This window comes from Equus quagga, chromosome 22, assembly GCF_021613505.1.
Source record: "Equus quagga isolate Etosha38 chromosome 22, UCLA_HA_Equagga_1.0, whole genome shotgun sequence".
NCBI lineage: Eukaryota > Metazoa > Chordata > Mammalia > Perissodactyla > Equidae > Equus > Equus quagga.
In genome coordinates, this window is record NC_060288.1 from 13,330,584 (window position 1) to 13,345,004 (window position 14,421).

A 14,421-nucleotide genomic window follows, 5' to 3' on the forward strand; every position below is an offset into this window, starting at 1 on the left:
CTGGTTTATCCATTTCCTAGAGCTGCCCTGACAAATTACACAAACTTAGTGGCTTAAAACAACAGATAGCTCTTACCTCAGTTCTGGAAGCCAGATGTCCAAAATCAAGGTGTCAGCAGGACCACGCCCCCTCCGAAGGCTCTGAGGGAGAAGGCTTCCTTGCTTCTTCCAGCTTCCGGTGGCTCCGGGCGTTCTGTGGTCTACGGCTGCGTAACTCCCAACTCTGCCTCTGTCTTCTGATTGCCTTCTCTGTGTGTCTGTCTCCTCTTCTTGTCTCATAAAGACAGTTTCATTGGATTTGGGGCTCACCTAAATAATCCAGGATGATCTTATCTTGAGATCCTTAACTTGATTACATCTGCAAAGACTCTATCCAAATAAGGTCACATTCACAGGTTCTGGGGGTTGGGACGAGGACATATCTTTTGGGGGCCACCCTTCAACTCACACCAGACTGGAGTGAAAAACACATAAACGAGCCCTTCCAGGATCTGCAAGTGAATCCCAGCAATGTAATTCTCTTTTGTAATTTCTGAGAGGAATTTGCATCCACATTTGTTCTTTTGTCATTGCTTCTCCTTAAAACTTCTGCATGATGTCAGTGGCAGGCATGTGCTAACTAAAAATCCAGGCTACCATGAACTATTATAATCTTGACTCACATTCTTCTTCCATTCTGGCAGCCCTCATCACTTTTCCTTTTCTTGGAGTATAACTTCTTTCTACTGTTTAGTCCATTCTCCTCCCCTTCCTCTTCCTCCCTCCTCTCAAACCCAGTGTTACCAAGATGTCTCTTCCTCATTCCAGAAGTGCTGCTAACAAATTTTAGTGTGCATCAGAATCACCAGGAGGACTCGTTCAAACACAGATGGCTGGGCTCCACCCCTAGAGCTTATGATTCAGTAGGTCTGAGTTGGACCTGACAATCTGCATTTTTATCCCAGGTGCTGCTGATGCTGCTGGTCCAGGGGCCACAATGAGAACCGTTGCTCTAGCTCAGCACTTTCTCCTTGCTCTTTTAGTGGCATTCACTTCTTACTGTTACCCCATTACCACATCCACCTTCCTTTGCGCTCTCTGGTCACTTAGTCCCATCTATTGGAGTTATCTCCAAACAGCTGGAGCCACAGTTGACTTAGTTTCCATCCTACACGCACAGACCGCCACCTAACCATTTCATACCTTTGACACTGATCGAAAGCCTCTCCTTCATCCCTCTACCCTCTTACTTCTCCAGGTCAAAGTTGAGGAAACTCAAGTAACTAACACTTATAATCAAAAAACAGGAAAATCTGGTCCCAAGCAGGGGAAGCAACAGCCTTGGCAACAAGCTGACTTTAGATACTTTCAATGGACTAAGAAAGTGGGCAGTCTGGAGCTGGCTCCAGCTCGGTCTGGGATGATCACAGAGAAAACATCCAACCCCATCTCCACCCACCCATCCACCCATGCTCCTTCTGTCCTCACCAGACCCACGTGCCCTAGAGCACTGCAATCCTTCTCCAGAGTGGGTGTCCAGATGCCAGCACACTGTCTTCCCAGGACGTTGAGCAACATTGGGTGAAGTATTTCCAGCATTCATGTACTCCCCAACAGGCTGCAAGACATTTTCTCTAAGGAATTTCAACACACATAACTAGTGCTTTGTTCCAATGTGAATGAGAGTTTGTCTGGGTGCCAGTGTTTCACCATACAGGAGATTAGCAAACATGAGCCCAAGACTCTTAACAGCCACATTTCAGTCTTGCTCTTTCTCCATATTATGCACAAATGTCAAACCACTCTAGAAAACGAAAAAAGAGAGGAGGTGTCAGTCCTGTGTGAAGATCTAATTAATCTAGACAATCTGCTGTTATAAACCCTTTTAATGTCAAGTACCCACCATCGGTTTTGCTAAAGATGGGCTGAGCTAAGCATGGGCTGTGTACTTCCGTCAGAATCTGGCTAATAGTGTGTTGACACCCAAAGCTTCCTCACACTTTCCCCTTATGCCCTCAAAAATGGAATTTTTTAAAAAATAAGAGGTTAAGTGCTGATGGTGAAGGTTCTCATACAGCTCTGGTGCTCCAAGTGAACAGTTGACTTCTCCATGAATTGAGACCCAAGTGGAAGGGAAAGTCTAATTTGGTAGTGGGTTAATTGAACACAAGGGACCAACTGAGGGTGGGCTGGAGTCTCCTGCTAAGACAGGAACTCTTATCTCAGTTCCTTGTCTTATGGTCTCAGAAAGCTTTATTGAGGGTTCTGTATTAGTTTGCAAGGGCTGCCATAACAACGTACAACAGACTGGGGGACTTAAACAACAGAAATTTATTTTCTCCCAGTTCGAGAGGCTGGAAGTCTGAGATCAAGATGGCAGCAGGATTGGTGTCTTCTGAGGCCTCTCTCCTTGACTTGCAAATGGGCATCTTCTCCCTGTGTCTTCACATGATCTTCCCTCGATGTGTGTCTGTATCCTAACGTCCTCTTTTTATCAGAATACCATTCCTATTGGATGAGGGCTACTCATATGACCTACTTTTATTTAATTATCTCTTCAAAGACCCTATCTCCAAATACAGTCACATTCTGAGGAACGGGGTGTTAAGACTTCAACACATAAATTTGGGGGGGACACAATTCAGGCCATAACAGTATCCTCATTCATTTAAACCGTTCACCACATTTCATTTATTGTAAGTCGCATATTTTCCCACATTTTAACATCTGCGAAATCAGATTACATCTAACAATCTGTGGTGTTCAGAGGTGAATTGGTAGATATTTTTCTCTATCAGTGATGCATAAAGTTATGGTCCACCATACAATGGGTAACTTCTTGGATTCAATGAAGTATCATAGTCCTCACAACACCTCATTGAATTAGGTACTATTTTCAGCCTCATTTTACAAATTAGGAAACTGAGGTGCGTAGGTTAAACAACTTGTCCAAGGACATCAGCTAGCAAGTGGTAGAGCTGGGTTTCAAACCCAATCAGTCTGACTTCTGGGCCCATCTTCTTAACCACTGCACTGGACCGTCTCATGGGGTTGCTGTGAGGCTAACCGAAGGTTTGCATACGAGGCACTTACAACGGTGCCTGGAACAGAGTACATGCTCAAGAAATGTAGGCAACTATTATCCTTTATTTGGGGGAATTGTAAATGGCGTATGTGTCTCTTATAAGTCACAGTGGACTGGACATGTGTTCTCTACAGCGATGTGTGACCATGATGCCTTCCCCCTTCATAAGCAAACATTTTCAGTCTAGGTTGGGTGACCAACTTGTCCTGGATTTCCTAGGACCTTCCAAGTTTTACCATGGAAAATCCTACATTCCTCAGACCCAGGCAAGCCAGGATGGTTGGTCCCCCTGTCAGCATGAAAGAAGGAGGCTTTAAACTTGAATACAGGAAATGGAGGGGAAGGAACTCAATAAAAGTGAGATACACCATCAGGGAATAATCTACTCCATGGGAACTGTTTAGGTGAAGAGATGGGTAAAGGACATGAAGGATTTAAGAACATTTCAGAGTTTGTGAGTCTGATTATTGAGGAAAAGGAATAAGTATGCCAAGGAGGAAAGCTGGGTTTGGAAAAGTAGATGAGGAATTTCATTTCAGATGCCCTGAGCTTAGGTGGTTTCAGGCCAACCAGATACACTATGAGTGTGTGGACCCAGGGACAGTCAGAGGTGCCAAAGACAGACTCCAGAGCCATCCCCTGGAATGCGACCACCGTCCAAGGTTGTGAGGGACCCATCAAGGGAACCCTGCAGGGGAGAGTGACCTCCTGGAAGGAAGGTAGACCACAGCCTAAACATTGGTTCTCAACCTTTACATGGGATGGAATCACCCACGGAGTTCACACAAACACAAACCCCATACTGAATCAGAATTCCTACATGGCAGCAACAATGAAAGGTATTGGGTGATATAATCTGATCCGAGATTCAAAGCTAGTGATGTTTGGGGAGGGAAGTGGGGAAGGGGTTTTAAGAGGCCATGGGATCCACGGAGAACATCTAGGCCTCCTCCAGGCCCAGAGGTACAAAGTCTACAGGAGAAAAATAGCTACCCCTTGAGGGGCTGCAGGGGAGGCGCTGTCCTCAAGGGAGATTCAGGGAAAGAGAAGAGATTAAGGACATGTAGGATTTTGCTGATGATGGTCCAGGAATTACAGAGACACAGTAGAAGAGGTTCACGAGTTAGGAAGGGGAAAGACTAGTGGGTATGCAGAGCCTACAGGGATTAGAGGGTGGGAGACACAAAGAGACCTGGGAGGCTGGGGCTTCTTAGGATAACTGAAATAAACAAGGACAGAAAGCATAATGAGATTAGTCCTACCGGACTCAAGACAAATGTTGCTGGTGAAGCTGTAAGCATTGAAAGGTAGGGAGGGGTGGGTACTTCAGGCCCATTCTCGAGCCCCAAAGATAGTGGGATAGAAGACCTAGGGAGGCAAGGTCTTAATTCCTGAGCTCAGGATCATTCTTAATACTGTCTCCCTGTCTCCCTTTTGAGCCTTGTATATGAAGTTACAGACATTTGGGAAAGTCAAGCACTACTCCAAGACCAAGCCTCCTCTTGATCTCTGTCAGTGGAGAGTGAAGGCTTATTGTTTTTTGGGATTTTGCAGATAGTATTAATCCCATCATATCTGATATAATCCAAAATACTAAGAGTGTTGAAGGTCCTAGTAAGAAGAGACAGAATTACTACGGAAACAAGTATAGAAATAAGTACACTGAGAGTGGTAAGAAAATGTCAAATGTTGCTTGTTTGAAGACACTTTGAACTCGCAAACAACTAGATTTAAGAATGACCTTAAGATCAAAGTGGAATGGTGGTTTCAAGGGCCTGCAGGGGCGGGGGAAATGAGGAGTTGCTAATCAATGGGCATAAAGCTTCAGTTAAACAAGATGAATAAGTTCTAGAGATCTTCAGTACAACATTGTATTTATAGTAAACAATGCTGTATTATGTACTTAAAAATTTATTGTATTCTTACTATAATAAAACAAAATTTAAAAAAAAAGAATGACCTTGAGAACCCAACCTGTTTGCAAGTAAAGAAGTTTCGATACACTCTGTAAATTCACTAGTCAATATTTTCAACATATTATGTCCTACATATAAGATGCAAGTAGTATAACACAGTTATTATTACAGGTAACTGATGGTTAATTCCACATAACTGTTGCTCTCTTGAATTATTTTCTTATGTTAATACAATCAGAGGAAGAGAAGAAAAGCTGTTTGGATGATGAAACTCTGACTTCAAAACAATTATTGTCAGATTCATACAATGATGGATCTAAAAACAGAATCTATGGAAGTCAGCTAATCCAGTCGTCCCCTCCCTCCATTCAGAGGACATTCTGCTACTCACGCAACACTTCATCATGTATCATCTTATGAGATCTCACCTGTCTTAGTCTGTTCAGCTGCTATAACAAAATTTTATAAACGAAATGGCTTATAAACAACAGAAATTTATTTTTCACAGTTCGGGAGGCTAAGTCCAAGATTAAGGCACCAGCAGATCAGTGTCTGGGGAAGGCCAGCTCCTGGCTCATAGACAGTGGTCTTCTCATTGGGTCCTCACATGACAGAAGGGCAAGGGAGCTCTCTGGGGTCTTGTTATAAGGGTACTAATCCCATGAGGGTTCTGCCCTCATGACCTAATCACCCTCCAAAGGCCCCACCTCCAAATATGATCACATTGAGGGAATAGGTTTCAACATATGAATTTTGGGGGGATACAAACATTGTCTATAGCATCAGTTTATACTTGTGTTGCTATTTACCTTTTCATCTATTCACATCTTCAGCTTTGAACCCACTCATAAGCTCCTGGAGAGAGAAGGTTGTCCTTTGCATACCGATGATGTACAATAAATATTTGATGGCCAATAATACTGGTTTGCTCCCAATCCACAAACTCCAAGGGACCACCTGAGTTTTCTTACACTGTTACTTTATGCTTCCAATAAAGAGTCTTTCTCTTGGGGATCTGCACTGGTATATACATAGACAGCATTATTCATCAATTTTACTGCACAGTCACTGCTTATCATTTGGAGCTTTGTGTCTTCTGGCCATTTCAAAGGAGATTCGTAATGAACACAAGCAACCCAGACAACCAGCAGGAGTCAAGGTAGGTAGAAACCAAGTCAGGTCTCTGAAAGTTGGGAGGAGGGGCCTCAGGAGGCACATGCCCTGATATGACTCTCTTTTGCCCTCAGCACAGCCTCTCTTATCTATGGTAAGGATATGTTCAGCTCTGTGTCACTTGGAAAACAAGGGACAAGCACAAGGGACAGACTCCAAGAGGACGAAGAGTCTCTGGCAAGCATGGAAGGAAGAGTAGGTGCCCTCCCCGCTTCTCTGACTCTTGAAGTCTCACTTATCCTTTAATGTCCTGACCAAAGAGAGCTTCTCTAAATTAAAATATTACCCCCACCCCCACCCCTGTGCTCCCATAGTCTTGGTGCACTCCTCTTGATGAACACATCGTATTCTGCTACCACTGCACCAATGCATCACTTGGAATTGTCGTCCTCCTGCTTTGGATGACAGGCATTACATCCAAGGTCCAGTGCACAGCCTTCTGTAAAGATCTACCCCTCACTGAGGACCACTTTTCCTCTTTTATTTATCTTAGAATAATAAACATGAGGGCTGGCCCTGTGGCCAAGTGGTTCAGTTTGTGCACTCCGCTTTGGCAGCCTGGGGTTCACAAGTTCAGATCCTGAGCACCGAACTATACATCACTCATCAAGCCATGCTGTGGAGGCATCCCACACAGAAGAACTAGAATGACCTACCACTAGGATATACAACCATATACTTGGGCTTTGAAAGGGAGGGAAAAAAAAAAAAGCTCTTCATTCTCATTTAAAAAAAAAGAAGAAATATGTGGGTGTATGTGTGCATGCATATGTCCTACTACAGACTGCAAACCCCTTGAGCATAGACACTTCATGTTTTGTTATTGCTTTTGTTTAAGTGACACCCCCCTCCCATCATTTGCTTAAGAAAATCCTGTTCATCTGTTAAATGCCACTGCCTCTGACACCTGCGTAGACGCTCCAAGCCAGAATAGCCTCTAGTTTACATAGCTCATAATGACACTGACTATACATTAACAGTGTCATGATTTCTTTCACTGCAAATCTGTCTTTTGCTGAGAGGCTGAGACTTTGACATTACTCATCTTTATATTCCTAGCTCTTTGCCTAGCGTCCAGCACATACTAAGCCAAAAAAAAAAAAAAAAAAAAAAAAAAATGCTTGCTGAACCTGAACTGAAGAGAATTCACAGGTAGAGGCCCAACTAAATAAGGTCAGAATTGTAGAGTGTGGCTACAGGAGGATGGACTGGTTTTCATTCCCCCCAATTTTTTCTTAACCTCTGACCAGGGCAGGAAATTGAACAGAAGGACTTGGTCTCTTTAGGCTTAAGACTTAGATGGTGTCACAGTGTGGGTTTCCTGGGATAGGCTTCCATTTTAAGCTGCCTCACCCTAGGAGACGTGGAGGGTCATGAGGACCCTGAGCATCCAAGCATTCTAGGGCAAGATGCACTGTGCCCGCTACACTATTTACTCAGGGTATCAGCACCAATACCATGACAACCCAGAAGCAGCCCAGTCCCCCGTCAGGACTGGGGACAAAAGTCTAGACTGCTCAGAGGGGAAATGTTTGGAGGAAGGAGATGGGCTACAGAGAAGATAAGAAAGGAGGTAACTCTCAACTGTACAATTAATTTGCAACTTACACCATCCCCTTACCAATTCTTTTGTGTAAGTCTGTTGCTCCATCATTTATAAGATGAAATCGCTTCTCATCTTGCAAGGCATTTAACACACATTTAGTGAGAGGACTTAAGGCTCTCGAATGCCAGCTCCCCTTTCACACGGTAGAGATCAAAATCAGAAACCGATCTCACCTTTGACAGAGTTACACAGGTTGCTTTGGGTGGGACAAGAGCAGGCTGCCACACCAGCCAGAAAGTGAAACCAACCTAGCAATAGGGAAGGAACAAAATGAAATTCTGTGCTGTTCGTGTAGAGGAAAATGCTGTCGGGGATCCATGGAGGCTGACACACCATTCAAATTGTGACAACAAAGTGATTCAAGAGATGATAACGTCTTTGTGAGTACGGTTGACACCACTCACAGAGTCACGGGCTGATAACTTGACATGATGTGAAGGTGCTGGGATTTTCTTTGATGGCTCTGTCTACTGTAAGAATCTAGCACTGCAAATAAACCGCTGGGATAGTTATGTGTGCTTTTCCATTTTTTATGGGTTTTCCAATAAAATCCATTTACAATCAGTACCTTTCGATTAAGTTGACAAAAAAGAAATTCCCGAGTATTTAATAGAATATTTTCTCTTCTTTTCTCCTCCTTCTTACCAGGTCCCCACCACGAGCCATTCCCTAATTCTGATGGCAAAGGTAACTGGCTCAGTGACAAGAACAAAGAGATGATAGATAGCAGGTGTTAGGGATTCCACAGACACAATTATTAGGTCAACTCTTTCCAAATATTGTTTCTCGAGGACCCTCAGTGTGCCTGGCACACTATTAGGTGCTAAAGGAGTTGCCAAAAAAATGCAAGCGCTATGCCACCTGCCCTCAAAGAGCCACATACTCATTGGAGACTCAGGGCTCCCACTCAGAAAACAACTGACGAGTTGCAACAGCTCTTTCCATTGGTCTGGACCCTCTCAGAAAGTTCCAGTAAAAAGGGCTCAACATCCTGAGACTTCGGTGTTTCCATCGTCGAATCTCATTAGAACCCTGGAGCTGGGTAATTTTGTACGTTCCTTTGATTACCCAGCTTCCCCCTCTCCCAGCCAAGCATTCCCTAAACATTCCATACCTCATTCTGCCAGATGACCACCTGGCTACTGCCCCTTCGGTCCGTTAAATCAACAAGCACTGCTCCAGGGATGAAGTCTCTGCTCTTTGCCCCTGGTTCTCATCCTCAATTGTGGCCTACGCCACCATCTCCCCTAGAAGTGCTCCTTGTCTTACAATTCTCCTATCAATTCTGTGTCGTACAGGCAGTGTTCTCAAGCCTGTGTCCTTGAGACTGTGTGCTCTCTAGACTTTATGCTCAAACCTGTGTGCTTTAAACTGTGTCCTCAAGTCCGCATCCTCGGCCTGTGTCTTCTAGACTGTGCCCTCTAGACTGTGTCCTCAAGTCTGCATCCTCAAGCCTGTGTCCTCTGGACTGTGTTCTCCAGCCTGCGTCCTTGAGCCTGTGCCTCTAGACTGCTGTTTCTCTTTAAACCAAACCTCTCTCATCTTGATTTTCCCCCTACACACTTTCTACCACCTCATTATAAGCTGCAACTTTGCTTTCCCTGACACCATGGGTCATTAGGAGGGTAGGAAGCAGATTTAAGGGAGATGATTTCAGTTGGAGCCTTGTTGAGCTTGGGCTGCCTGTGAGGTATTAATCTGGAGATGACTCATAGGCAATTGGACATGCGGATTTGAGATTCAGGAATGAAGTCAAGGAGTCATCTACATGCAGGGACAGTTAGGAAAAAAACACCCAAACTCAACAACTCTGGAGTAGTTGGAGATTGCTGAGGTACCGCAAGAGGAAGAAGAGAAAATGGCTGAGAGCAGCAATCCTTGAAGAACACATTTAAGAGGTAGGTAGGTGGAGGACAGGCTGGAGGGATGGAGAGAAACAAGAGGAAAGCCAGATGGCTGTGGAGTTATGGAGGTAATGGGAGGAGAGACAAGGGAGAAATCAACACTGCCAGCCACCGTAGAGACAGCAAATGAGATAAAGATGAAAGTGGTCGCTGAGTTTGGCCACTACATTATGGGTCTGAAATTTGTGACCTAAGCAGTTTCAGAGAAGAGAGGAAATAAACACCTAACTATATAGGCTGAGGAGCAAAGGAAAGGTGAGAAGGTAGACATGGCTACAGACGCTTCTTTCGAAAAGCCTTGACTGGAGGAAAGGAGTCAGGTGATAGCTAAAAGACAATGCAGGACTGGGTGGGGGTGGGGGGTGGGTTCTCTCCAGGTTTTTGGTCCTTATTGTTGCTCTTACTTTAAGATGGATTCAATCTGAGCATATTACCAATCTGGGAGCCAGAAGCCTATAGATGTGGTAAGGATGAGAATTCCAAAGAGGATAGTTAATGGAGGAAGAATCTGGAAGAGATGAGAATTAAGAATTTAGCTGGAGTTTTAGCCTTAAACTTATTTCTCTGAATCTTGAAGAAAAGCAGCCCAGGGTAACTTGATTTTGGAGTTCTGGCCTAAGTGCTTCAGCGTCTTTCCTGAAGAAGGAAGAAAGGTCATCTTCTAAGAATGAGGGAGAAAGGACTGGAATCGCGAGTTTGAGAAAAGAGGCGATGGTTTGAAAAAACATAAATGAATAGGAGAAGGGTCCCTGAGGACAAGAACAAAATTGTCAGTCCATCATTTATGGTCCACTGAGACAGTGTGTCCCCTAATCATGCACCCACATGCATGGAGTTCTTGAGTTTCCGGGGCTGTACTCTGCCACATCTATACTCTCTATTTAGAAGTAGAGAAACAATTTTGGGAGTTTGCTTGTTGAGTTGTTGAATAGAATTTGTGTTCACTGTAATATACGCTTATTCTGGACGTGGATTTGTCTTTCTTGCCTGCCATGCTTCTGCCATATATGGACTTACTCAATGCCTTATTCATCATCATTGCATCCAAGGCAATATTGCTCCTCTCAGGGACAGTTATTTTATGGGAAAACTAGTAAGGCCACGTGTGCATGCTCACAGCATTCATTGGTCTTACCGTATATCCTTCATCCGGAAACAAAGGGCCTCATAGAATGGGGGAATGGCCCACGAAGGCCCAGTTACAGTGCTACTTGGGAACAATGACTAGCAAGGTGGTGGAATGTGGCATATGCTCCAAATCAGAAACAAATGAATAGGAGTGTTTCTCCCTTAGCCAGAATGCATGGCCATAGGAACTAGGTAGCAAAATATCTCTCACCGCTACATCTGATGACCCGTTGGCAAAATATCTGCTTCCTACCTCTGAGACTTTGAGCTCTGGAGCTTTAGAACTCACAGTTCACCAGAGGACACAATCATTTTCCCACTGAACCAGAAGCTGAGACTGCCATCTAGTCACTTTGGGCCCTGGTGCCATTGAAACAATAGGCAAAAAAACAAAAACAAAAAAAGGAGTTATCTTTTAGCCAGCATGATTGGCCTTGATGAACAAGGTGAAAAAACAAAACAAAACATGTTATTATACAATCGGGGCAGGGAGAAAGATGTCTGGAAAGCAGGGGATCCTCTGGGGCACCTCCTAAAATGGTCATACCTATGGTAACAATTAATGAAGTCTGTAACAACCCCGGACAGGAGAGACCATCATAGGCTAGACCCCTCAGAAATAACTGTTTAGGGCACCCCACTAAGTAAAGAGTCCTGACCGACTGAAGTATTGACCGAGGGCAAAGAAATTGGTAGAGAAGGAAGAGACTATAAATACCAATCAACTATAACTTTGACCATTTACAGGAATGAGAACTGCAATATCTACCCATAGTTTCTTTTGTTCTCTCCCCCCCGCCCGCTTATAACCATATAAATATAATTTCTTTTATCTCTTCCTCTCTTTCCTGTACTGTTGTGGTTGTGATGGCTATCTTCCTAATCTAGACCATAGATTAGAGGACAGTAACACTGGATTGTAAGTGAACTAAGGGGGAATGACCATTGCTCAGAGATGGATGCTCTGACCAGTAAGACTTTGGAGGAGAGGGTAAATATGCATATGTGTTTGACCATACACAAGCCAGTTACTATTAAACCACATGAGTTTGCCATTTTTAGGTCAAAAACTCAAAAATCAGCAATTTCATAAGATCCACCCTAGTACCTTAGCTTAGGCAGGAATGTCCGTTGTTGCTGTTGTTTGGAAATTTAAGTTAAAGGGAAAGATGTGCATGAGTGTTGGGTACCAAAGTGGTGGATTGTGGCATTACTAGATATTAGCTTGCTCAACACCCATTCTAACTCTCTCTTGTCCTGTTGATGTTTCTCAGACTCCCTAGCAGTGAAGATTCCAGATGTGATTTAGGCTCTACCATTAAATTGTACTTGTGTTGGTTGTCAGTTATGAATTGACTTAGGTGGCAAGAAAGTTTGAGTACAAGACTTCCATTTGTCTGATGTGGATCAGGGTAGAGAGGTCTGTTCCCGGAGCCGGCAGCTACAATGCTGGCTCTCTGATTTTGTTGCTGGGTCTAGTGACTCCCTGATCATATCAAAGGCAATGTAACTCTGGGTCGAACACCATCTCACTATGCAGAAGCAACAGCTCACTTGTCAGTTCAGTTCTGCAGTGTGATTTTGGGACTCATTCCTGGAAATTCTATCTCGACTAATGCATGTTTATCAGCCTTCTCAATGATTCTATGAGGGATGCGTACCATTTAATAAAATGCTCAGTGCTTATACCGGCTAGAGTGGATTCTCTTGTTTGTACCCGAGAATCCCATCTAATATACAGGATATCTGTCCCTCAGCCCTGAGTTCTGGCCCAATATTCCACTGCTCCTTCCACCCGCAATGATGAGACTCTGGCATCCAGAAGAAGGGCATCCACCATTCTTCCCTCACCTGTTCTTTACCTCCTCCCTCCTCCCCACACAGCCCGTGAATGTGTGACAAGGTTACGGAATGAACAGTACTCTGGTCAATCTCATCATCCCATTTAATGATCTTCAGACCGTGCGCCTTGGAAACCTGGGAGAGCACAGAGAGTTTGCAGGAGTTTCCCACTGAAGTATTTTCCATCAAATGCTGAAGAGATCAATTGCCCAGTTCTCCATTTGTTAAAAACCACTTCCCATGTCAAGATTCTGCCTGAGATTTCTTTGAAAAAGAGAGTTCTAACACTAAAATATTTTTAAGCCACTGTTCTTGTTCCTAACCACTGCACTAAAAATGAGGACGACACTTAGATACTTCTAAGGAACGACCCTGAAGCCGCTCTGTAGGCCTATTGCTTTATAGACAATGAATCACAATGACCAATGACACTGATTCCTTCAGTACCTACTGTTTACCTGCAATAAGCCCCATGCCAGGCTAGGTGCTGGGGACACGAAGGTGAATCATATTTAGTTCCTAACTTAAGGAGCTTCCAGCCTAATATTTTGTATTGGAAGTTAAAGCTGTATTGAGCTTTTTTCACAATACTTAATAAAAGTGCTCTGTTTTCTCTGAAACCCAATAGATTCACAATCAGATGCTCTGAGTTCTAGACCAAATTCTCTTTGTCTCTTCATCCCTCAGTTTCTCATTGGTGGTATGTAGCTAATAACTCACTAAGTTACTGTGAGGGACAAACGGACTAGTGTAAATATACAATAGCGTAAAATATCTATGAGTGTAAACTAGTGGATGTAAAATCATGCTGTAAATGTTTAAGTGCTACACAAATAGAAGTCATTCTGCTTATTGTGACTCGAATCTTTCTCTGAAGTGTCCCGTCTGGCTCACCCGAGCCCAGTGGCCACTCTGCTGTGGGCTGACGCAAACAGCAGAGGCTTTGACCTAACTCTTAGCTTTGACTTTGGAAATTGATGCATCTCCATTTCCTCGTCACTAAAGCAGGGCAAGATTTCCTCCTTAGGAAATATTCACTGTGCAGAAGAAGTGAAATAACGCAAATACCGTGCCTCATTCAGTGCCTGGAACACGGCAACTGTGCAAAAGAAATGTTAGCCGCCAGCTTCCCCAAATTCCCCTGAGCCCGCAGTGCTCCGCTGTCTGGATCTATCCCATTCAACCTTCCAAATGTCATTGATTGCACTGGAGCAACAAATAAACTTTTCTAGGCTTCACTGGGCACTCTCACTATAGCTTCTATTTAAGCCAGACTTACCACCACATTGGGAATTCTTTAAAGTGGGCAAGTGATCCAGAAGCGATTCCATTTATCCAATCCACTCAACAAATATTTATTGAGGGCTCCCCACAGGCTTCACACAGGGTGCTTGTAGAAGGAGAGAGACTTCAGGAAAGATCAGGTCACTGTCATTTCTCTGGCAAGAGCTACAGAGCGAGAACACCCTGTGCATGATAAGCCTGTCAGAAGACGATTGTTTCCAGGGCCAAGTGGTAAGAAACAAAAGGGCATCTCCAGCCTCAGCCTGGGGGGGTGGGGGATGGGGGGTGGTGTGGGAGCACTGGCTGCCTCCTGCACAGTGGAAATAACTGGCCAACACAGCACTGACAGAAGCAGGAAGCCAGTTCGGCCCACCAGACCACACTAAGTTTATTCGTGTGCCAGGAACATGGGGCGTTGAATGAAATCCAAGCCGTGCACCTGGATAACAGAAGGTGACAACACAACAGACAATGAGCTCTGTCCCCAGGGCCCTAGCATCCTCC

General features: G+C 44.2%; 1 long non-coding RNA gene across 1 annotated transcript; it reads right to left on the reverse strand.

Annotated features, from left to right (window-relative positions):
- Window positions 1-81: 81 nt before the first annotated feature.
- Window positions 82-14,077, reverse strand: LOC124231627 (uncharacterized). The gene is made up of 3 exons (XR_006886624.1): window positions 13,913-14,077; window positions 1,468-1,783; window positions 82-309 (listed from the first exon to the last, which is right to left on the reverse strand). It is a non-coding gene; the product is annotated as an uncharacterized LOC124231627 (long non-coding RNA).
- Window positions 14,078-14,421: the final 344 nt, after the last annotated feature.